Source organism: Haemaphysalis longicornis, unplaced genomic scaffold (genome assembly GCF_048455015.1).
Source record: "Haemaphysalis longicornis isolate Haplotype H1 unplaced genomic scaffold, Haemaphysalis longicornis Haplotype H1 scaffold_1, whole genome shotgun sequence".
NCBI lineage: Eukaryota > Metazoa > Arthropoda > Arachnida > Ixodida > Ixodidae > Haemaphysalis > Haemaphysalis longicornis.
In genome coordinates this window covers 469,569,594-469,595,543 of record NW_027526203.1, presented here as the reverse complement: position 1 = coordinate 469,595,543, position 25,950 = coordinate 469,569,594, and the positions used below count along the sequence as shown (strand labels likewise).

General features: G+C 48.6%; 1 protein-coding gene across 2 annotated transcripts in view; it reads left to right on the top strand.

Moving 5' to 3' along the window:
* The first annotated feature begins 5,626 nt into the window (after positions 1–5,626).
* LOC144156241 (myosin light chain kinase family member 4-like) overlaps positions 5,627–25,950 on the top strand; it is a 241,332-nt gene continuing 221,008 nt past the window's right edge. For both annotated transcript variants that reach the window (XM_077688152.1, XM_077688151.1), the window contains exon 1: positions 5,627–5,781. The gene's annotated coding sequence lies outside the window, so the exon portion shown is untranslated. The remainder of the gene's footprint in view (positions 5,782–25,950) is intronic.

Genomic DNA, 25,950 nt, shown 5'->3' with positions numbered 1-25,950 from the left:
TCTAATGTTGTTGTTGGCGCCTTGTATAGGCCACCCTCGGGCAATGTGTGCGCATTTATTACATTTCTTGAAAGCGCATTTATTTTCTTCATCCTATGAATGTACTGTTTATGATTCTTGGAGATTTAAACGTTGATGTCATGTCGGAAAGCCGTTCTGCAAGGGAGTTTAGAGATATTATCAACGCACATGCCTGTAATAACGTGTTCAACATACCAACTAGAATCACCACTAACACTGTCACATGTCTTGATATTTGCATAACAAATATCGATATTGAAAATGTTTCAGCAGGTGCTCTGCTAAATGATATTAGCGACCACCTACCAATTTTCTGCCTCGGGTACTTGGCAATAAAAAATCATTCCACAAAAAAACATTCCAAGTTTGGGGTACGAAGTATAAACGAGGAATCATTAAGGCACTTCCTTTGCCTCATAGAACAGGTAAAGTGGAGTTATGTATACGCAGAGGAGTGCCCAAAACGTGCATACAAATCATTTTTTACGAAGTTACAAGAATGTTATAACTGTGCTTTCCATCTTAAAGAATGCAAAACTCAACACAAAAAGATTAGGAAGCCTTGGATAACATTGAAACTGTATAAAAGAATCAAAGAGGAAGACAGGGTGTTTCATAATTTTCTTCAGAAGCGGGATTCTGAACTATTCTCTGAGTTTAAAAAAGTACGGAATAAAGTAAATTCTGATTTACGAAAGGCGAAGAGCGATTACTATCAGAGCAAATTTTTTAACGTGCGAGGGGACCATAAGAAATTGTGAGATAGCGTTAACGACTTATTGAACAGGAAGCAACAGCATGGCTCTGTGCAAGAAATAAATATAAATTCCCGGCATGTCACTGGGAAGAACTCGCTGAAACAATGAATAGGCACTTTACAAGCGTTGGGAAATACAATGGACAAATTCAAAGTACAGCTGACCCTATGGAATGCAATAAACTTCAAGACTCAATTTTTCTTTCACCAGCTACATTTGTTGAAATTGATAGTATAATTGACAGCCTTGATAGTGATGCAGCCGCTGGAGATGACGGAATAAAATCCCTACCATTGAAGTATACCTCCCATATTATTAGCCCAGTATTAACACACGTAATAAACAGGATGCTTGAGACAGGCGACTTCCCTGATGAATTAAAGATAGCCAAAGTCATCCCCGCTTACATAGGAGGTGGGGAAGCCGACATTAATAATTATAGGCCTATTTCAGTTCTTCCGATTTTGTCAAAAATATTTGAAAGGATTATTAATGATAGGTTGAGTCACATCTTCGAAAAACATCAAATAATAAGCCAATCTCAATACGGCTTCCAGAAAAATAAGTCTACTTAACTAGCTCTCGTGCACATTAAGGAAAGAATAATCGAAAATATTGAAAATAAATTACTCACGCTCGGCCTTTTTCTTGATTTGCGAAAAGCCTTCGATAGTGTACAGCATGATATTTTATTAAGAAAACTTCAGACAATAGGCGTACGAGGAATAGCTATAACCTTGCTTAGAAATTAGATCACAAACTGGTGCCAGTATGCTCAGATAGGCAATCAAATCTTCTCCAAAATGAAAATACCATACGGCGTTCCGCAGGGCTCCATTTTGGGACCACTATTATTTCTCGTTTATATTAATGATGTTGCCATAATAACAGGTTGTTCTAATGTAATAATGTATGCTGACGACACAAACGTTTTTTTCTCGGTACAAACAAAAGAATGCTTGGAAAAAACAGCTACCGAATATCTTCTGAAATTATCATATTGGCTGCAGCAAAATCACTTGAGCCTTAACACAACCAAAACCAACTAGTATATTATTTTTAAACCAGTAAATAAACGAGACTGCACGAACATTGATGTAAAATATGAAGGTATTTCACTTACACAGGTTACGCAGTTAAAATTTTTAGGCGTGTGGTTTTCTTCAGACCTATCATGGACTGTTCACGTTAACAAGCTTAAATCTGGTTTATCCCGTGTAATTGGGTGTATTTATAAAATACAGAACCTGCTACCTACCTGGCTTAAATGGATACTATATTACTCCCCTTTTTATTCCAAATTAATTTACGGGATGTTGGTTTGGGGCACTACTACGGCCTATAATTATAACCACCTCGTTATCCTGCAAAAGAAAATGCTGCGTATACTTGAGAACTACAAAGGGGACAGACGTAATCTAAGAACGGGGCCACTTTTTAAGAAACACCTTTTATTGAAAGCAGAACAAGTCTATTTTTATAAACTCACGCAATGGATACACAACAATAAGACTCACAAAATGCCAACTGGAAATGTAAGTACATACGCAATTCGTCATCAAAAAAGAAAGCTACCCTCAATACGAACAAACTACGGGCGACAAACAATACAGTATCAAACCAATAAACTGCTAAATACCTTAGATGTGAACGTAAATTTTTACCAATCCTTTCCTTGCTTTAAAAAGAAATCCAAAACATTTCTCGTCCATCCAGGCCTCTCCTGGATAATGTGATCACACGCTCCAACTGGCTACTATGCTGTAATTACAATATCTGCCACTTTCTATACTTCTGTTGTATGTCCTAATTTGATTTGACGAGTGGGCAATGTTCTCCAATCATGAAAATGCTGCTTCTGAATACGTGTTTTTTTATTGATTTCTGAGTTCTGAGTTCATGTTCTGAGTTCTGAGTTCATTATTTTTGAGTTCATGTACAACCTGTACTGTATATGCATTGTATTTGCCTATTATTACATTATTTTTGTGAGGTGTACTTTTGATGGAAAGAACCGCAAAGCTGAACTGTTGATTATGTTCTGAATGTATGTATTGAATCGTGTAAAGGCACCGAGGCCCCGTCAGGCATTCTTTGCCTTTAGCCTCGGTGCCCTCTTAGGCACTGTCTGAGAAAAATAAATTAAAAAAAAAAAGTATACAAGCTGCTGTAATCCAACTGGTAGAGGACGCCGCCAGGGACCACGGGTTCCTGACCGCCGTCTGATGGGACGAAGACACCGGACATTTCCGCACGGCGCATTCGTCTTAAAAGGGGTGGCAATAAAGTCTGTTCTCTCTCTCTTTCGGCAATCCCATTCTAGAAAGATATTTTTATACGACTTATACATTCGAAAGCAAGCCGCATTTGTTGTCCGCGCTGCAAAACAAAATTCACCTCTCACTGCGCCAGTATAAGGTCGAAACAAGGCGACAATAGAATTCACTTGCGTCTGACGGGTTCGGAGATGACAATGGTGATGTGCTGCTGCTGCCGTCGCCGACGCCCGCCAGAGCGACCACCTTGACCCGGATAGTTCTTGTTGGAGTTCGAGCACTCTACCAAGACACAGGTGTTTTTTGAAGTGCCCTAAGCGTACTATTTCCTAAGAGACGTGGCCATAGCAAGTTGTTTAGGGCGCAGAAAGCAAAAGGAAGGGAAAGAGAAACAGAAGATTGCATGAGCCCTTATCAGACACGCAGAGCCCATCCCGCAAACGCCGCGGAGAAGCTGCGGCAGGCGGCGCAGCCGTCGCGAAGCTCGAGGCGATAGCGCAAGCGACAAGCCCGCCGGGAGGACGAGAAAAATTTCATACCCTCCTCCATTACCATTTGTAGTGGTATACAACAGCTTTACTGAGCACCCACTTTCGCAGGGCGGGATGGCGGCCAATTTTTTTTCGAAGTGGATTTTCAGGGCGTTTTTTTTTCTCGCCCTGGGCAGACACAGAAGGAAAGCGTTTTTATACGTTTCGGGTCCCCCGGGTTCCTATGGCTCATTGTCATAGTTCTTAGTTGGGTTCGGATGTGTGGTTTAATCCGCGTAACTGCAATCACTCGTCTTCCATCATTTCGCGAACCTAACAACGCTGCCCACAGCTAAAACATTATTGAACATTTCATCCCCCACCATGCGCTCCCAATAGAGCCCGACAACCGGTATGCCGTCAGAATTGGACACACTATACTCGGTGACAACTTAAGAACGGGACCGGAAGTTGCCGCTGTGCCTTATCACCGTAGCCGGATGTTTCTCCGCGCGGCGCAAGTAGGGCGTTACTGTGAATATTTTGAACATGGCATGAGCCGTTCCCGTGATATTTTGGACTTAATATGCTTATAAACGACTCCAGTGACGACAAACAAACTGCGTGAGACAAGGCAGACGATATCACGCATTCATAGCAAACCCCTTTCAAAACGCGCGCGCACTGACGTCACGGGTCCGGCGCTTTGGCGGAGTGATACACTACATGAGGTGGTGCTGTTCTTGAGTTGTAACCGAGTATAGTAAAGAACACTTTATCTCCAGTAGGCGAAATGTATGCGATTGGCACATCTTCGTCATCTCTTCCGTCCCAAAAACTTGGATTCGATCCCGGTCACGGTGGCTGCTTCTCAGATGTAGGCGAAAAGCGAACCCCCCTCCCCGTGTGTCGAGATTTCGGCGTACGTTAAAGATCCCCAGGTGGCCAAAATTAATCCGGAGCCCTCCACTACGGCGTGCCTCATAGCCCAGGTGTAGCTTCGGCGCGTGTAACCCCCCTAACTTTGAAATCCTTTCTGTGTCTCCGAGGTGGCTTTTTCGGGAAATGGCCAACCGCTGGATGAGTTGAGGAAATAAACGGGGCAGTGTTGTTTCGAGCGAAATCTAATTCTTACGTAAATTTTGCGTCATGCGGTCTAATCAAGACTGAGTAAGGTAATTAAATTAACATTACGGCAGTGGAAGACAACAGAAAATTTGATTCCGTGAGCGAGCAAAAAATGCTGATAAGGGGTCGTTACCTATTGAGTGGCCGATTTATTCTGACCAGAGTGTTTCTCAAGGCGTTTCCGCGTACTCTACTTTCCCGGTCGTCGCGCCGTGCTGTCCTGGCATACCTGTTGCGCCGGGCTCTCCCCCAAGACGCGGCTTTCCTCTGAAGTGACTCACGCCGGGCGTCTCCCTCGTGTAGCGGATGTGCCGTGGTGCTCCACTTGCGCACTCCGCTCGCTGTCGGTAGATGAACTCACTCGCGAGTGACGTGCCGTAGCGGATGCGCCTGAGCCGCGCATGAAAAGGCGAGTTAACGAGGTCCACTGTCCTCCATACTGACTAATCACCGCGATCGAAAGTCGCGCCCGCCATGTAATGGAACAACATACACAAAAATAGAGGAAAAGACAGTTTCTGCTGCATCACATTCTAATCGTTCTTGTGAAGCTGCTCTCTACCTGGCAATATGCGTATCGCGTGCACGAGCAACGAATGGTACGTGATCCTGTTGCGGAAGGCTATCGCCTTCCCTGTATTCGCGTGTGCGCGTGCTCTAATATAAGAAGTAGGGCAGCCATAACGGCAGAGGCACTTTAACCGAACTCCAGATCTTAGCCACTACCACAACTAAGTTTTGCACCCCACATAAGCGATCTGAACACGGAGACAACTCTGCAACGTCCCGGCTCGCTCTCCACGTTCCCGACTCTTCCATTCGACGAGACCGTCCCAGTTCCCCGCCGTCTCTCCGAGCAGCGGTGGTGAGTTCTCGTGTCGTGGGTGGCGCGCGGTGGAGGCCCGCGCGCAGGCGTGCTCCGGGCCGCGTCGTTCGCCGTCGCTTCTGTTGCTGCCGCTCCTTTTGCCGTTGCCTGCAGCCAGCGTCGCTCGCGTCGCTCCCAGCTCTCCACCGAGCGCGTTCCTCCGGCGCCGCCAGTCCGCTCTCGCAGGCTCGCCCCCGCCGGTCGGCTTCCCTGCCCGTCTCGTGCCGGCCGCGACCACCAGTCGCCGCCCACCTGCTGCGGCGGTGAGTCCCGCTTTCCGTTGTTCGCGTTCAGTTGTCCGCTGTCCCGTTTGAGGGCACTAGCCTCTTTGTCACCCTCTCTCGCCTCGTAGTCGTGACCGCGTGCAGCGTGCCACGCTGTGAAGCGGGAGCAGACAGTGGCTTTGCCTTGACACAAGAGCCTGTAATGCGGCGGCTTGCTAAAATTTGAAACATTGCTGGCGCTAAGCTACCACGGACGAAGAAGTGAAACACAAGACCACTGAAGCGCAGAATGAGTTCTAGAACAACGATTTTTGTTCGCCATCAATTCTTTTCCGCACGAAGCGTGCGCTCATCTGTCATCACTGGTGTATGTGCGTGCACCACAAACACAGTATCGTCGCAAAGTCAATTTTTCAACATTCGTTTTGCCTCCCTTCTGGCAGAAAATTTATTCCATCGATTGGGTGGAAAAAGCCCATTTAATGAAGACGAATTTCGCTCGACAATTGGAGTTTTCCCAAAACTGGCTGAGGCTGCTACTTGTCCTAAATATTTCGTCGGTGGTTTTCCTGTTTTCAACTAGCGCCCCAGTCATGTAATTCAATTCTAAGGCCAGAGCAGGCTGTGCATTTTTTGTGCCGTAGTGCACGCTTTCCGGTACAAAACTTCGAGAACTGTAGCTTAATAGTAAGACATTACGAGATTTTACTTCTACCACGGAGAAGAATCGGTAGTTGGTTACTAACGCAGACGTCGTGTGCACAAAGGCTTGTTTTCCAGTGAAATCTTTATCGTGCGAGAACACTTTGCGCAGTTGCGAGCGGGCCTCTTTCTTTATTTTTGTCTCCCTTTGCCGCGTCATAAGTCAGGCTGTGTCGGCGAATGTAGGGGCTAACTCTTGCGCAAAGCCGTCTCCGAGTCTTCTCTTTTCATCTTTCCACGGGATGCATCATTCTTCGTCGCAGAGAAACTGATATGTTCGGTTTATACGGTCGATGGCTCAAACAAACCCTGGCGTCGGAGCCGAATGCTGTAATATCGCTTATTTCCATGGGTCGTCGGAGGTGGACAAAGGGAATTATTGCTCTTTTGTACTGGTCGCAGTTTTCTAGGCACAGTTAAAGGGGCCATGAAGACAAAATACAGCATTATTTGATGCCAAAACACTGGCCTTTGGTAACGCACTCATCTCCATTCCAGACCCGAACTATGTTTTTTTGCAACGGAAGAAAAGTTAAAAAAATATTTAAAAATTTTAAAATTTGGCGCTGCGCGATGTCACACTGACGTAATCGGAAGATATTAAAAACATAGTTTTCGTTGTGGGAACTGCACGTTAGCATTGAAGTGATGCGATCAAACGGAACTGTAGGAAATCACAACTGCGCAGCCGTGCTTCTTGGTGGTAGCTTTGGCCGGCCGCCGCCAACAGCACAAACAAGTCGCTGCGACTTCACTATAATAGGACCCGCAGAGAAAGTGGCTGGTGAGGAGGCCCTGCTGCAGCTGTTTCCTTTTATAGTTCTTGGGAGTTCGCTTTGAAATTGGCAGCATTCGGGCCGACGCAATCTTTTGAATGAACGAAACTTGTATGCTGTGTGACAAACTAAGGCTTGACTTTGGGCTACTTGGTTGTACATATTGGGGGAAAATGCGTGGGAATAAAGTCAAAAGAAAGGAAAAAAAGACGGAACACGCGCTGTCACCTTTAAACAATTGGCCGGCACAAAAGGAAACTCACTGACTGTCTTCATTTAAAAAGTGTCAGTAACAAACAGGCAGTAACTTGGCGGTTTCACAATGCTTACGGGTTTACGGTTCTACAAGCATGCCGTGGGATTTGTTTCAGATTATTCGTCGAAGGAACACCAAGATTTCAGTAATGCAAACGTGTACACTTGAGTACGAGAGCCACAGATTCCAGCAAGGAAGGCGAGGAGGGCTCGTGTCCGTTGCTAGGCAACGCCAAGGCGCGTTGACCGTGCGCAGTGTGGCTCGCCTTGCGCCAACGAAGGCGTGTCCTCCTCTTCTTCCTGTTTCTTCTATTTGTTCGTTTTCTAGGTCAAACTTACTACTACAGGTGAAACCCAGAAAACGGCTCGTTTCTGGTAGCATCAGCCTGACCTTGAAGCTCATCCAAGGCCACGCCAGCGCCTCGCGCGGTCGCAGGGCGGAAACTCCGTTCCACAGGGCGAAGAGGGTGAGAGAAAGGGCGCCCAAAAAATCATGCAAGGGGGCTGCATCCAAGTTCACGGCGCCTACTCCACCAAGCTTTTGTGTTGCAATTGTGTCCTCTCGGCTTGAACTGTCCCTCGATAAACTTGGTTTAACCGCGTTCAACCACGCTAAATGTATGCTTCAATTCTGTGCCACTACGTACCTCTGTGTCATGAGCTAAACACCTTTTTTTTTTCTTCCTTCCGCCTCGTTCGGCTTTCGCTGCTCCCTTCTGCGGGTGCCCGGTCGCCCCTTCACTCGCGCACTACCGCCGCATTAAGCAGTTGAACGCCACGCAATTTTCTTGCCTCGTATGTATCACTTGCTTTTGTTTTGTTCGATCCACGCGCTTTAAAACCCGGCATCTCCGCCGGCAATCCCACCAGCGAACTCGCACTAAATCCCAGCGCTAAAAGATTGCTTTTAATGTTCGTGATTTTTTTTATTTTGTTGATGCTCGATCACGGAAATGAGAAGACCAAGTGAATTAATGGTCCGTATCATAAAGCACACAGCTCCATTAGGTACTTTAAGGTCGAGCTTCGACTGGCCGACTGCCCCTACCTGGGAAGAAGCCTTTTCCTGTGCACCTAGATGAGCGGAGGACCACTACGCGGGTGAAATTTCCAGCCCGCAAGGGAAGGGCTGCGTGAAGTGTGCAAAGGGCAGTTCACAAACGTACGAAAAAAAAAAGCGCTTGTTTTCTTGTCTTTTTTATCATATGCATGCCTTGTGCGTTTTGCAGAAAGAATCTTTTTGTATGCGTAAGCATTCTTTGGCCACTCGCCCTCAAGAATTTGTCTGTCCGTCCGGGCCTCCAAGGCATGGTATTAAATTTCGTGCTAGTGTTACTTGGGCAACTCGATTGTAGTATCAAACGCGGCTCATGAGTCGAAATGATAAGAAAAACGAAACTTTGCAGCTTAATATGTGGAGCAAGTTCGCAGTGTTCTACGTGTGGAAATAAAAACGGAAAGCATGTGCGTTATGAACCAGTTATTGCAGCCGAGCCATTTAATACCGTTATCTTTTCTAGACAATGATGGTAAGGGTACCTTCATCGAATTTCCTGTTTCACACGAGTGGGGCTGGAGTCTCGTTAGAGCCATTATGCACCAACGAATCTCCTGGTTAGTACCATAAAATTTCATACAGTAATAACAAAAGGGAAACTGGCGCTAGTGTCAACGCGAACATGGCAGCGGCGCGTACGCTTCAATGGAAATGATGGGTAGTTCTGGAACCGGATTGCGTAGAATCGAAACGGGCCTCTGGCTGCGCAAATTGTGTTTTTTGACCAAAAAAAAAAAAAACTCTTATTGCCCGGTTCTCCGTTTACAAATTCCATTGTGAACAAGAAAGTTAGTGACGAAAAACCGGTTTTGTACGAAATAAAACGGCGCGTTCAAATAAAAGCAGACGTGGAGTCGAGGAGGTTTGTGGAGCAGCTAGGTTTGCCATTTGCCGCCAACTACAGCAGGACGCGGACTTCATTAAAAACTACTTGTAAAAGTTTCGGCGCTGGTGGTTTGTAATAGGAAGAGAAAAGTTTTGTGCTATTAAAAAAAAAAAAAAAAAAAGAAACCGATTACCATTGGAGAAGTTATTCTTCCCTGAATTAGTGGCATTCATCAAGCAGCGTTCCTATCAGCCGCCGGTACTGCTGGTCTACGCCGTAGGAGCCGGCGTTCGCACGGAAGGTGTGGCTGTTCCAAGCGATTCGCAACCGTCGTCAGCTTCGACAATACATTGCTCTGCCGAACGAGCAGCGCCGCAACTCCTAATTCGCAGACAGAGCGCCGTTATTTGTGTTTTCGTGCTCGCTGTGCCGGCAATGAATTGGTAACCCACCCAATTCACAACTCTGGTTATAAAACATTCCACTCAGGGCGGCGTCAGTGCGCGCGCGGCATACAATTCGAGGAGAAACGTATTGTTGACAGCTTCTTACAACACCCCGCGTAGGCAAATTCGTTCATGTAAATCCAAAACGAAAACGAAACTACCTGCAATCCATAGTAATTTCCACAAGCCATCGATCGCCAATCCGAATCCAGAACTACCCATCACGCCCATTGAGGCATGCGATCGCAGCGCCAGATTCCTCTCTAGTTGATATTGTATGAAACTCTATGGTTAGTAGGGTGCGATTGAGCGAAGACGGAGACGAAGAGGCGCTCGCGGCGGGAATTTCGAATTTGTGGACTGAGCCGCATTGCGCTTGTTTTTCTGGTTTCCCATGCTGTGTGATAACGACACACGCGGACCGGAGGACACTGATCTAACGATGATGGCAACACGCAGGAAACCACGGAGAGAAATAGACACCTCCGGACTAAAATAGGCTAGACAAGAATTGTGAGCAATGCGGCCATCCTGCACTTACTGGCATCACTGGCAGCGCCCAATCCCAGTGTGTCGGAGCCATGCTCTGTCGATGTAAAATGAGGTCAGGTCAGACATTTCCGCGGTGTCGTGCACCCTGCAACACTAAACAAAAAAAAAAAAAAATTCCCCCGGACCTCCCCGAAGGGAATCGTGCAGAAATGCGAATGCACTGGGTGCACCGATGAGTGTGTCGTGAGTAATGGCGTAATTAATGACGAGAGTGTGAACGTAATCATTTATTCATCAGCACCTGTTTGTGTTATCGTTGTACCTGACGGCCACAATCACTGCCTTGTGATCGCTAAAGTGCACGGTCAAAGGGTCTTTGAGAAGCATACGCGCGTCACAGTTTCGCGTAAAGACCAGATCAATGCAACTCCCGTGAATGGTAGTGGGGCACGTGTCGAAGCCGGCAGAGAGACAATGCATAGAGTGCCTGGTCTGCATGTACTCGACCAGCCACTCGCCACTCTTCTTGCGCACGTCAACGTTGAAGTCGCCAAACCAAGACTATGGGGTCAGAGAGTTTGGAGCGCACGCGCACACTTTCCATAGCCGCGTCCAGAAATGCATTCGCATTTACGACGACGACGACGACGAAGGCAGAACTACGAGGCGCGAGCGCACGTGCGACGACGACGACGACGTCGAAAGAAATGCATTCGCATTTACGACGACGACGACGACGAAGGCAGAACTACGAGGCGCGAGCGCACGTGCGCGCGCTCACGTGCGCTAGCGCTGGAGGAATGCAGGCGCACGCCGGCCAACGGAGCAAGACAACCCCCGGCTAATAAATGCATTCGCATTTAAAAAAATAAATAAACGCAGTATATTTCATCATGAAGAGAGGACAATAACCACACTACTCACCTACCGGCAATTTCTCACAGGTTATTTAAACAGAAAGAATACGGCAAATGGAAAAATGTGAAACAACATTCTACAGCTGTAAAAATGAGCGCAGCATTGTTCATGACGGAAAAATTTCGCGGAAAAAAAACAAGCGTCCCGCCACAGTGTAGATCGCTAGTGAACCTCATAGATGCGTAACAACACACCGAAAAAGTTTAGAAAATCCATCTCGTTTGTGGTCTAAACGCTTTTATTTAAACGTTTAAAGATATTTCCTATCCCGAACGTCATGTCCACCCATTCCAAGCTTTCGTGGTCCTTGTCATAAAGCGCGTTGCGCTGCTGAGCACGAGGTCGCGGGTTCGACTCCCGGCCGCGGCGGCCGCTTTTCTGATGGAGGCGAAAAGCAAAAACGGCCGTGTGTACGAGATTTCGGCGCACGTTAAAGATCCCCAGGTTGTCAAAATTAATCCGGAGCCCTCCACTACGGCGCGCCTCATCGCCTGTGAAGCGTCGGCGCGTTAAACCCTACAACCAACCATCCTTGTCATAAAGCGGGTCGTTATCGTCATATACTCATAGACGACATGGGTGGACAGTATAAGATCAGATATTTTCAATGCTTACCTTTTCTTGTCATGCTTTCGCCTTTATAGCACCCAGGTGTTCCGCTTTGACCGGTACAGTGGCGCTTTGAAGGCCCAATCCAGCATTCTTAAGTCGAGCACGTCCTGTTTTGCGGAAATTTCCGTGGTTGTGAATGCAGTGTCCTAAACAAGCAACGCAAACAGAGCAGGAAAAAAAAAAAAAAACATCGCCGTGTACGTATTTGGTCGTCGAAAAACGAGAGCCTGCTGCGGCCCTTGCCATATAAAAATTTCCCTTCTCTCTCTCCCCCCCACCCCCTCCTCCACTTTTCGATCCTCCTACGGTAAACACGGTGGAAGTTTCTTAAAGCTAATTCAATTTTACCGCGTTCCGCGCCATCTACTGGAACCTTTTGGTACTGTTGAACTTGGAACACTGACATGAGATCCATGCTCGCGCGATATCTTTCTGTAATTTTGGGTCAAAATATTTTTTTTCACCACGTATTTTTCATTTGCTATCGCAAATATCAAGGACACATCTTTTTTCAATTAAAAGAACACTGCGAGTACCAGTTGTGCGTTGATGTTTTGCCTCAAATATGACTAATGTTGTCTTGTTGTTCAACAATGTTGACAAGTATGAAATGTGTCTCCATATTTAGTGGTCTGGAAAAGTTTTGCCTATATGAACATCTCGTTCAAGTATTTGGTTAATATTATTATTATTATTATTATTATTATTATTATTATTATTATTATTATTATTATTATTATTAATAATAATATTATTATTATTATTATTGATTAGTTATTATCATTATTCATTCATTATTGATGCCAGTTTTCCAGACCTGTGTCCTTAGGGATTTTCGTTGTAACAATTGATTTTGGTGTTAGAAATGTGCGTTAGTGCGGTACAGTACCTGTTGTGACATAAAACCAACCCTGTTTTGTATATTGCTGCATTCTTGAAGAGAATGTTTTTGTATCATTGTTTTCCTCGCATGTTAATCTTTTGGTTGTAAGCAACTCTAAATTGTTTGTATGTTAATCTTTTGTCTACAATCAACTTGAAACTTTTTATGGGTTTCTGTAAGTGTCTGTAACTGGCAGCCTTCGCGCTCTATTAGTTTTGTAGCAACAGGCGCTGCACTTGTTTAATTGTTTCTGGTTGTTACGTTGTATCATTGATACCAGGATTTTTTTTATAATAAATTTATCTTTTCATGACAGCATACAGACAGACCGAAATTTTCGAGTTCAAGTAGCCCAAGAAAGACTATCGTCTCTCAAAAACCGTCCTGCGATCGTATACCCGCGGCACATTTTAGTCCCACGAGGATGGTGTCTGATCCCATGGGACTAGAAAAGTCTGCCACCAGATATTTTAGCTAGAGCGCATAACTACGCAGTCTTAAACAAGCGTATCGCAATAGCAGTATAGGCCCATCATCAAATGAAAAAAAAAGCTCTTTATACAGTTTTAGGGCAATAGCTGAGCATTAGCTTAGGCTCATAGCTTCACATAGCGGTGGCTCAGTGGCTAAGGCGTTGTGCTGCTGAGCACGAGGTCGCGGGTTCGATTCCCGGCCGCGGCGGCCGCTTTTCTGATTGAGGCGAAAAGCAAAAACGTCCGTGTGTACGGAATTTCGGCGCACGTTAAAGATGCCCAGGTGGTCAAAATTAATCCGGAGCCCTCCACTATTGAGCGCCTCATCACTTGCGTTGCGTCGGCGCGTTAAACCGTGCAATCAATCAATCAAATCATTCAAAATTACTGTTATCACTCTAGTTTACACCCAATTGACTGTTGGTTTGTTCACAAACAGTTAACATGCGTTCAATGCGCGCGTAGTTTGTTCAATTCCGCCCTACGCTCATGCCGCCGTGTCGTCAGAGCAGACGCCGCCCAATCTGCGAGGAGAATGATGCGAGGAGAGCATGCACTTTTTTCGCGGAGACAAAAAGTGCGTGGAAAGCATGACATCACATAACATGACCTGCACTTTCTAGACGTTTAATCTGATCTAGCGAGTAGACAGCGTTTATAACTCACATCAGCGTCTATTTATGACTTCCTGCAGTTCGCTGATGGCGTTATTCTTTCTGCAGCAGCTGCTGCTCCTTCCGCTCTCGCTCTTGCAATGTCCGGGAGGGGGCCCCCTTTATGTCTCTCGCGCTGTTTCTCTGAAGATATACGCCCGAAAGTATGCTTCGTAAGACTTTCCCGTGGGAGCCCTCGCGATACACCGAGTACCCGCACTGCCGACTGCGGCAGTGGCTACAGTGTTAATGGCACGGTAGACTTTTACGATAAATGACCTCACCTTGCGAACATGGAAAGGCTGAGGTTTCGACGCAAGCTCATTCGTCTTCTTTCCAGTCGGCTTCCACTGATAGTTTGGTTGGTGAGCACCGTTCTAGCGACCTGAGCATTAGCCCAAACTCCTTAGACGAGATTTGCAGTTGTTATTATCAATAATGCCATTTGATTATTTATTAATCACATCATCATGAAGTGATTTGGGAGTTCAATTGTTCAGTGACTTTTGTTGAACTCTGTGTACCGGAGTGTTTTGTGCTGGTTTAGTTTGACGCTTTTCCCTTGCCACCCAGCTGTGAAATTCCAAGAAAGTAGCACGGACATCACCGTGCATGGGCCTCCTTTCATTTTCTTGCATCAAAGCAGCATGGCCAGTTATTCCGGCTACAGTCTTCATGACAACCACGTGTACAACGTGCCGCTTTTTTTCGGCAACATGCCGAGCAATTCCGGTCAAAACGCGGGTTACTTGAATTCGGCCTAAATTCTAGCGGTTCAGTGCCAAGGGAAGGAGTCGCAAGGAAGCCTGATTACCGAAGCTCAATCGGCGCTCCACGGCCTCGCAGTCGTGGAGTTCTCTCGGGAGCACGTTCCTTGGCGGCGGTGGTGGCCCGTTTCTTCGCATCCGCGAGAACATGCAGGGGTTCCCTAGTCGCTCACGTCCACACAGGTTGTAAGAGAACCTGCTTTTCGCTTTTCTTAAACCCGACCTCCATTTTCCTTTTCGAAATGGAGCGTGGAGCTCCGTTTTAGTCTGAAAGGGACCCGCTGGCGGGTCCCTTTCGGCGAGGGGGTTGCACAGTGACCGACGTGAGCCTAAAAGGAATTCGGTATGTGGCATATTATACATCGCTTCTGCAAATTTGCGGGCCACGCCTATGCACTGTGAAGCTCTCCGTGGGTTTGCCCGCGACTACCGGGCGCCGCTCATAGTTGGCGCGTGACGTTCCACGCCGGGCCTGGAGGCGAATCGCGGCCTCGTTTCTGGGCCGCGCACGGCCGTCACCGCCATGGAAACGGGCGTGTGCGTGACGGAAAGCGATGAGCGCGTTTAACCACCTCCCGCCGACGATGAACAAGGAGCTGCTTCGTGGTCCGCGGCGGGGCCACTCTCTTGCCGGTTAATCGATACAGCGTGGCCATGAGCATTGCGCACCGTGCTGGGTCATCCACGCCTGTTATCCGAGTGCTCCACTAGTGAACTGCAGCTTGGACCAAACGACAGCTGAGCGTGGGGCGTTGGCACATAGCTGTTGTGCAAATGGCCACGAAGCGCTGTTATCTCGAGCGTCACTCTGGTGACACACGCCGACAGAGCGCGTGTGCGCCCAGATGTCCTCCGTGCAACGTCCCAGGGAGCTCGCAGCGTGGTTACGTATCACCCCGTCGACAGTAAACGCAGAATTGTTTTCGAGAAGATCGAGCCTATTTTCGTCACGCAAAATTGAACAAAATTTACGTCGCGTGGCTTAGCCTGTCGCACGCAGGGAAGGCGGAAACGTAAAAATAGAGATGTCTACCTCGACATAATACTCAAAACGAACCGGCAATACAACGTTTCAACTAGTAACGTTGGTTTCACCAGAACCGTGCGGGGATATTCAAGACACAATGATAAACAGGCTCTGGCAACAGTTCGCGGAAGGGAGTTCTCGAGTAGCGTGTCGTCGGCGTGCTCCCGAAAACGGAAGCGTACGCTCTCGCCATCGGCTGCCGTAGCTTTCCCTTTCCCCCGCCGCGGGCAGGTTGTGGAAGAGAGTAGCCATGGTGTACCCCGCTGGCGCACAAATGTCTAGCTGTGAGTTCAGTGCGGCAGCATTTTCTGTACACCTCCGCAATTCGGAGAACTGCTATGACAAGACGGCGTTTGGCGTGGGCCCAGGGTAATGGTTAAGTAACTTGCCTGACACCTCGCGCCGCAGAGTTACATTCCCGTTCCTGCCACGTTTTTTAAAATCAGAATTTGGACGCCATCCGCTGCTCGCAATGCCGCTGTTTTTTCGCCACATGGGGTGCACATGACACTTCGGCACTCATAAGTTGCCCCGTTCCACGATCCATGGAGCTTACATGCCGGTATCTAGCCGGCGTCGAACGGGCCCCGCGCATGATGGAAAAGGCAAGAAATCAGCCCTCGTGCCATCGGCCGCAATTGACATTCCCAACTACAGCCCAACATAATGTCATGCCGCTCAAGGGTTGCCCGAGGATCCTGCATTGCCCCGTGTTTGCACCACAGAGCGCAACCCGTGGCTGGTGGCAGTTGAAACTCCGCTCTCTGCTCAACGAGCATTGGCGCGCCTACGGCCCGCCGACGCTGCAAGCGCGGGCAAAGAGCGAATCCGCCATGTCAAGAAGTCTCCGTGGAAAAGAAGAGTAATACAAAAGGTAATGGGCCGCACCCTTCAGCGTCTCTCCGCGGAAGACGATGATAAAAAGCCATAAAAACAGACTGTCGGCGCCAAACCTCACCCACACATCGTCAATATTTGGGTTTTACGCACCGAGGCAGCACCGCAATGGAATTCAGGCCACGGGTCATCAACGCGCGTCGAAACCTCGTTCACACGGCAGTTTTTGTTCAGATGCGGCTAGTGCTCCGACAGTGCTAACCAGTGCTACCCGGATGAATCGATACCCACCATGTGCACTAAGGTTAAGTATGGCTTTCACGGAACTGGGAAATTTTAGGGATTTTACGCGCCGAAGCTTAGCTGTGGAGCGGAGGGCTTCAGATTAATTTATACCACCTGCGGGGGATCTTTGACGCGCGCCGAAACCTCGACATTCGGCCGTCTTTGTTTCTCACCCCCATAAGAAAAACGGCCACCGTGGCCGGGTTCGAACCCGAGTCCTTGGGTTCCGCAACACAACACCTTGCCCACTAAACGCGGCGGGTGCTCTCACGGAACTATGAAAGCCACCGAAGTGACGTACAAAGCTATGGTGCACTGTATCAACGGCACTTAAACCCGACAAGGTTAGCGTGACACCATTATTGAATGCTATCGAAAACAACACACCAGTTATAGACCAGCAAGAGCACACAGAAGGAAAACTACAGTCGCGAACTCCGCAGATTAAAAGAAGGAAAGAACGCTGAGTAGGTCAAAGCTGCGATTCCGGTATCCGTAAGCGAAGGCGTAGCCAGTGAAACTACGCCACAGCTAGGGCGTCAGTGGCATATTCGAACGACTTGTAATCAAGTGTTGGTCGGAAGTGCACGCCTTTTCCCGTTTGGACGTCACCCCAGCGACGATGATAGTTCAGTTCGGACGGAATGCTAACGGCGGTGATACCTTAGTCTGAAAAGCATGCTAGACACCCTCTTTTTGTTTTTCCTCTGAAAACCACCGAAGAGCCGAAAATCGAACGCGGGACCCCGTGCTCCGCAGCACAACGGCTTAGCCAATAAAACACCACGGCGGCTGTACTTACAAAATACTCAGTCTCTCCTGTTCTTAAGAAGGTGACTCAGCATTTTTAGGCCTCATAACGGGAAGCTCTTGGTCGTAGTTGGCCGTTATGCCATTCTTTTTTATCCCTAAATTTTGTAGCGCTGTGTATTTCTCTCTCTCGTGCATGTTACTTGACATGGTTTGTGTTGCATTTCCCTCGTGTGATCGCTGCCGCGGTCACTATTACATGTATCACGGCGTCCACGCAACAAGCGCGGCGTGCACGAGGTTCAGTGCGACTTTATGTATCTCTTTTCCGTTAAGCGCCCGCAAAGAGTGCTAGCTAGGGCTTCTGCTTGTTGGTACTCCATAGCCGCTTTCTTTTGCATGCCGTCCAGTCAGTACAGAAGGAAGAGCTTTTCTCTATTCGTCTGTTTTGTCAAAGAAGTGGCTATATTAGATGAACGACTTCGCCTGTGCCATCACCGGAAATCAAGTGAGTGGCCCAGATTAAATATTACAGTATAGGCAGAGCACAGAAGAGCCAACTATTGCACGATAATGTGGCGTAAAGTGCGATGCCTGCCGTGCAACCTTTCGCCCGCCTTAATTATGCCAATTTCATCGGGTGGATGTTGCTAGTAAGCGCATTAAAATGCACTCGGGTGAACTCGCTTCTTGTCTTGCCCGCGCAAGACAAGAAGCGAGTTCGCCCCGTGATGAGCAGCAGGGCAAGAGGAAGCGCGGATTTCGGCTGTTTTATTTATTTCTGCTCTTCACGCTTGGCAATGTCACCAAGAATATGAGAGAAAAAAGTGGTTTCTAAAATTTTTAAGCACAAAAACCTAACAAGACACGAAAAGACGGCAAGTATAATTAACGACATGCTGCCCAGCACTCTCGGCGCACTGCATGTAGAAACTTCGCGTCATTTTCCCATGGGGCTGAAGCGCCCACTGACACGGGCTTGAAGCATCGTAAAGGTTTCTAATGTTTCTCTTTATTTTTTGCTCTTAGATGGGCCAGTATGTAATCTCTTCATCTGCAAGCTCAGGAGAGGTTCTGCGACATCAACGGAGTGGGCGAAACGTGGAGCTAAAACTACTAAAGTCGGCGTTTCCTTCCGTCTCCGGTTTTGTTTTTCACCCTGTGTTCGTCTGCCGTGAATCAGGTATGCCTGTGTAGGTTGACAAAAATATGTATTGTTATTCGCCGTTTGCACAGTGCTACGAGCGAGGTGGTCGCAAGTTTCATTCGCTTTTCAATTACCCTTTCAGAGCTCATAGACAGCGCCCACAATATTGTTGAAATTTACTTGCTCCGCCTATCCGCAATGTCCAGGATTTCGTGTTTGTGTCTTCCACATTCGCACACGACCCCACGGGCTACCCTTTGTCATAAAACAGGCTAGGCATGCGGCGCACGGCTCTCCCTGCGAACACTCCACCACAGACACGCGTGCGTGGGTGGGAACACATTCTTGACTTTTTAGTGCTATTCCCTGTATATGTGTGTCCTCTCTAACTCTTTCTTCTCCCTTTCCTGCCTGTGTTTTCCCCCATCCCCCCCACCCCCACACCAGCAGGTGTTCCGGTGTCCACCCTTACGCGACACAGCGCCTGCTGGTGGCCTTTCCTTTCCATGGTCTATAACAATAAATTCTTAATTCATTCCTCAAAACAAAAAAAGTGCTACGACAAGCGTTCAACACGAAGACGAAGCATGTCGCGATAAATTAACTGACGGCAATGCAATGATGCCCGCATCATCATCCTTCTAGCGCTAGGTGTGCGCCATGAGGCTTCCTTGCCTCCTGATCTCACAGCGCCTCGCGCAGCCTGGAAGGTCGCCAGGCGCGGCACAAGGCTCAAGTGGCGGACAACATCGCGCCGTGATTCAACTTTAAGGCGAAAGCATCAGATGCCCCATGAAATGCGAAAAGTAACCGTCGTCGTCGGCGGCGCCGTCAACACGATTGGTAACAAAATGGCCGCCGCTGTAGAGAGAAAATGAATAAATAAAAACACATTTGCGTTCGTGGGGGATTCAAGCACGGATCGCTATAACAGGGGGCCAAGAGCTTGCGTAGCACCCTGCCAGAGGGGAAACAAGGATTAGCCGGATGCGTGCCGCGTGATGGGTGAACGTGACGGCAAGTGGGTAGAACAGGCTGTGCACGCGGACGCGAGATCTGGCTGCGGCAAAGCTGCCGCGTCAAGTATGCGCCCAGTCTGCCTGTCGGAGTCAAAAGACAAAGAAACCAAAACGAAGAAATGGGCGCGAACACGATGCAGCACTAAAGAAGTCTGATAATCGCTAGGCTTCCCCCTTCAAAGCTCCGCAAGCAGATTTCAGTTCCCGGAGAATTCGTTTTTACGAAATTGCTGGGCTGAATCTTGCAAATATCCGGTGTGTACGAACTTAGCTTTCCCGGAAGCTGTCCTGTGTTTCACAAAATAGCCATGCATTTTGGTCATTTCGGTATCAATGCATGGATGAATGAAACTTCATTTTGGTTTGATGCCGGTGGTGGTCCCCGAGAGCCACGTCAACGTTGGCGCCACGTGCCTCGAAGGAGCCCGCCGCAGTTCCGTTTCCGGCCGCTCGCGTTGTAACCGCTGCGTCGGAGGTCTCACCTTTGGCCTTGAAAGCGAGTCTTCAGGGTTTCGGGTTCGGTTCCCGGCCGCGGCGGCCGCTTTTCGGATGGAGGCGAAAAGCAAAAACGCCCGTGTGTACGAGATTTCGGCGCACGTTAAAGATCCCCAGGTGGTCAAAATTAATCCGGAGCCCTCCACTACGGCGCGCCTCATCGCCTGCGTTGCGTCGGCGCGTTAAACCCTACAATCAATCAATAAATCTTCAGGGCTTCGGATCAATGACTCGAACGCATCGTTCGGATGCCGGGCACCTTAGACGTAGCGAGGCTGCAGACGCGGCCGTTCAAGCGCTTACTCACCGGGCACCTCACCCCAGGCTCTTCCAGCTCAGAGATCACGCTTCTGCAGTTCAGGGACATTCTGGCAGACTATTGTCAACGTCATCGGCGTTTTCCGGTCCTGCTAAGGGCCCGAGTAAGGCCGATGAACGAACCTTGAGGCGCCTGCACACCAAAACCCGGTTGTGCAGTAGCGAAACATTTTGACCAGTAAGTGGGTGGGCGATGCCCTCACTGTGGGGAAGTCTCCGATAACCTCCACGTGATGTGGGCATGCCAGGCGAATCTGTCCCTGTCACTGTGGTTATAATCTGTCACTGTGGTTATAATCTGACAGAATTTGTCGACACAAAGACAGGGGGTGCTGGCATAATATCTAGTATTCATGAGATCACGATGTGTATCTGCTGGCTGTACGCCTTCGTATACGCTTTAGTCACAAGGCGGCCAAATTCGTTTAAACTCAGCGGGGAACGTATACTCGTGTCTCGTGTCGTTTTTCACGGGAGGTCGAACAGTGGAAGTTACCACAAGGAAAGCACGCCGTAAAGTGCAGCACATAGATGTGAGCGTGGCGTGGGACAGCTATATTAATGCAAAAGCATTGCGTGTCTCATGAGTTGAAAAATACGGCGGCGTTGTTGACCGTCCACATTGAATGGTAGGAAAAGTCTCGCGGAGCGCAGCGCGTGGGCAGAGCACTTGACGGCACGTGAGGAGAGCAGGGGCACCCAGCCGCAGAGAACGCCGATTTTATGGACGTAGTGGCGTGAAGTGAATGCGGCTGCGTTTATAGAATGCTAAATAAAACAAAAAATTCAGGACACCTAATTTTAGTTACGTAATCGACCTGGCTTCCTACCTGGACGCTTAGGAACTCCTCCAGGCCCTCCACGTTCTCTCCGGGTAGCAAACTGGACTGTGGCCGTGTGTGTTTTCGTTGTTGTTGTTGTTTTGTTTATTTTTGATGTATTATACCGTATATACGTATATATGGAATATGCGTTCCCTCTCACTCTTTCTTCTCCCTTTCCTGCCTGTCCGTTCTCCCCATCCCCCCCACCCCCACACCAGCAGGCGCTCCGGTGCCCACCCTTTTGTGAAAGAAACTACGCCTTCTGATGAACTTTCTTTTCATTTACATGGACAATAAATTCATTCATTCATTCATTCATTCATTCATTCATTCATGCCAGGAAAGACCACAATGCTATCAAAGCACATAAGGAGGCTCAAGGGCCCTGAGGAATTTTCGAGCTGCTTTTAGTAGTGGTTCGTAACTTGTGATGACTTTTTTGTTTACGCAGTGTCTAGAGTGCCGTCCGACGGCACTCTAGCTGATCGTTGCAGGCATGGCTAGAGTGCCGTCCGACGACATTCGAATATTTAACACTAGGCTAGCACCGCCGGGAGAGCCTGTGTTGCCACCGCAGTCCCACTACGTTGCTTACTCTGCGGCTCAAGTGAAGGCACGCCTAAAGGTGGTTGGAGTCTCTGTGACGACAGTATGTACGCGTACCAGCATTGGTAACCACATCGAGCGTGCCAGTGCATTATGTATATATGTATATCCTTGTAAATAAAAAATTGTGTTTGGAAGGGAAAAAAAATCGTTGTAGTGTAGAGGTTCCGTCTTCGCTTCTTGATCCCAAAGTCGGGGGTTCGAGACCGGCTGTTGCCTCGGTTTTTTTTATTTACGTATTTATTTAAGGTGTAAGTTTTATGCCTTAGGTTAGTTTGGGTGTTTTAAATGATTTCTTTGTGTGCGTTAGGTTATCTTAGGTTATGTTTTCGGCGTTTTCCTAGCTTTACGTTATCTAGACCGATGTACTGCCGGACGCGGCAATTTTGCCCCGAAACGCCGGTGGATGTCGATATAGTGGAGTGCTTATAATACCGTCGGACGGCACTCTAGACACGGCCTTTTGTTTATTGCGATGTATACCCGATGGCATAAAGACTTTGTTATAGGTGTAGGTTAACTCCCGTTTCGCGAAGAAACGCAGGGAGGGAGGAGCGGTGGTGGGGTCCCCATATCCACCCATGGAGGTCAGGGGGTCTGCCAGGCTGGAGGACTGTGCCTCGAAGGTGTCGCGTTCTGGCTGCCTCCAAGGAAGGGCACGTCCACAGCAGGTGTTCTGTGTCCGCACCTTCGGCAGGAGCCGTGCACAAGCGGCAGTTGTGTGTGAATGAGGCACATTAGTGAGGTGGCCCCTGCCGGATCACAGCAGGAGCGAGGGGTCTGTGCGGCGAGACCGCCTTCCAGCGAGCGAGTCTACTAGGGAGGTCCGTTCCACACGGTGGAATTAGAGCTCGTGTGGCGCGAAGAAGATCTTTCTGTTGTCGAAACTGCCCTGGGGCATCTATTGTCAGTAATGGCAATGGTCGTGGAACGAATGCCGGGTGGCAGGCACCATCCGCCGCACTGTGAGCGGGGAGCGTATTTCGCCGAACCCACGAGAGCCCAAGATGGCATGGGTACGTATCCAGTATATCATGAATGTCCCTCGAGATAGCTGTGTGGTTATTTACTCGACGTAAATCACGTATGGCCGCCGTGGAGTCTGTATTAATTTGGAAAGTAGTACCTCCAGGGGCTTGATGAAGAGCAATAGTTCGTGCTCGTAAACCGTCCCGGATGGCAGTAAGCTCCGCCCGCGTAGACTTGGTATTGGGCCTCAAAGCAAGCCCTTGTAGCAATGCTCCTCGCCGGCGAAATGTATGACAACCCCAGCGGGTTAGGTCATGACCGCATGTTTGGGAAATTGATTGTAGGGTTTAATGGGCCGATGCAACGCAGGCGATGAGGCGCGCCATAGTGGACGGCTCCAGATTAATTTTGACCACCTGGGGGTCTTTACCGTGCACCCAAATCTCGTATACAAACGGGCGTTCTTGCGTTCTTCGACATGACGATGACGGCGACGACTATGATGATGACACGAAAAAAAAAAAACGCTTCGGAATTGAACCTCAGTCCCTCGCGTTATGAAGCTGACGTCTATTGTTTTTATTGTGTGCCATTCCGGCACGGTAGAAGCAGTTTGTATTATGAAGCGAATTTCAACACTTCGCTTTGAACGACGATGATGGGTGGAGGGGGGGGGGGGGGGGGTGCGCACAGCTTTCTCGAGAGTGGTTCGTTTGCTGTCGTCTGAGTTTGGACTTCGACCCGTGGGCAGTTTACACTTCGATCGTCGACACTTGGTCTTTAGTGCACCGGATTTGACTTCGTCACTCCACCATTTCATTTTCCCGCGCAAGAAAGCTTCGCGTTTCAACCATCGTCGGCGTTAGAGACGGGGGAATTTGAATTTTTCTCCTCTAATCGTGATAACCATTTAAAATGAAAGGAAACACGGTCTTTTAATGTTTTCTGCATGCTCGGGGTGCTTTTGTGCCGCTTGTCTCGTTCCATGTCTTCCTTGAATCGTGCGCCGGAGCCCAGCAGCCGAGCACCCTCCTGCCTTCCCGCCGTTGCGTCGACTTGCGTGACTGCGCGCTCTCGCCCCTGTTCGCCCAAGTGCAGTCACGTCACGCGGGCTATCGGGCATGAGTGCATGGTCACGCCCTAGGATACGTCGCCGTGCACGCAGATGAAGGGGGTCGACAGAAGCACGTCGAGAAACGCTTTTCGATGAAATCGCGAAGCATGGTCAGGCTGTTATAAGTATATCGCTGCTGGTGGTCGCATAAAGGCGTATCGTCGCGGGCGTTTGCATACATTTGCTGTGTCTGAGTGGCTGTACATGAAATTAACCCCCCTTTAATGAAGCTGGCCGAAGGACGCTGCGTGCTCAAGGCGAGGAACCGTTAATTTTAAAAATGAAAATTAGCCCAGCTTCACTGACTTAACGTCGCGAACGCTGATGTTGACAGCGAAAAAGCTGCCTGGCGTTCCCTAAGTGCATCACCCGAGAAGACCCAGCACTGTTGGTGAGAACTGAAAATAAATGAATGAATGAATGAATGAATGAATGAATGAATGAATGAATGAATGAATGAAGAAGTAAATAAATAAGGCTATAGGCTTCATACACCTTCTCAAAGCCAGCAGATCGATTCCCGTTAGCGGCACTGCTCGCGCCATCTACTGAAACCTTTTGTTACTTTTCAACTTGGAACACTATCTCGAGGGGGCACCGCGGGCACTTTTTGTTTTTTCACGACGTATTTTATATGCTATCGCAAAAATCAAGCAGCCATATATTTTTAGTTAAAAGAACAATGCAAATACCACTTATGATTTATGTCCTGCCTCAAATGTGATTAATGTTTTCTTTTTTCTCAGCGATGTTCACAAGTATGTTGGGCCAACAATGTTGGCAATGTTGGCAATGTTGGCAGCATTGCCACCGGCTTTAGTAGTGTAGAAAAACTTCGCCTTTATAAGCGTCTCGTTCAAGCATTCTTGCTGCACGTATGCGTGGCACTTGCTATCCTCCTCGCTAGGCTATGCCCTCTCCACATCACCGCGACCGCGTCACCACATTTCGTCCCTTGAAAGCCTCGATGTCACATCAACAACTAAGCGGATTCTAGCACAGAAAAGAAACATTTAATTCACGAGGACGGTATTTACACCACAAGACACCAAACCCTTAGCTGCACACAGTGCTATAGGTTGTGTTCACTGGCGTGGCCCGCATGCAGGCAACCATGTGTATGCGCCGCCATGACGGAGCCTGAGCGTCCCTGTTGCTAAGGCGACGTTGTATGCACGAGCCGTGCGCAACACAGGCGGCCGCGACTCCTCTATGTCTTCCGGGCTGCCTGTTACGCAGTTTGTGTTTTTCTTGTACGAGGCATCTTCGAGTGATTCCATAACGCAGGGTGTGCCGCGATAACGTTGGTTACGCAAAGAGAGCGGCTGTTCCGTTCATCGGCGTGACAACCTTGCACTGCAGTTCAACCTCAACCTCCGCGTACACTTACGAGCGAGTAGAAGTTGGTCGTGGCTCAAAGGCTGAAAAGTGAGCGCCGAAGTAGCGCTGTTGTACTGCAGCGTTTGTGAGGCCAGCAGCAGCAGCAGTATTGTGACCCACCGAGCGCGAAAGTATTACCTCGACGTCAAGTACTGTTTCGCGAACCGCCCGACAGCCTACTTGTCGCAAGACACGGCTGAAGTCGTCGGTACAGATCAGCTGATTGCCAGCTGACGCGTTTTGGTATCTGCCCCAGATTGCTCAGATCTCGGCGAACGCCTTCCCCTTCGACGGCTCGGCCATTTGATTGATTGATTGATTGTGGGGTTTAACGCCCCGACGCAACGCAGACGATGAGGCGCGCCGTAGTGGAGGGCTCCGGATTAATTTTGACCACCTGGGGATCTTTAACGTGCGCCGAAATCTCGTGCACACGGGCGTTTTTGCTTTTCGCCTCCATCAGAAAAGCGGCCGCCGCGGCCGGGAATCGAACCCGCGACCTCGTGCTCAGCAGCGCTCGGCCATTTGCCGATATTCTCCCAGCTAACAATGCACTCACTGCTACGCTACCGATCTA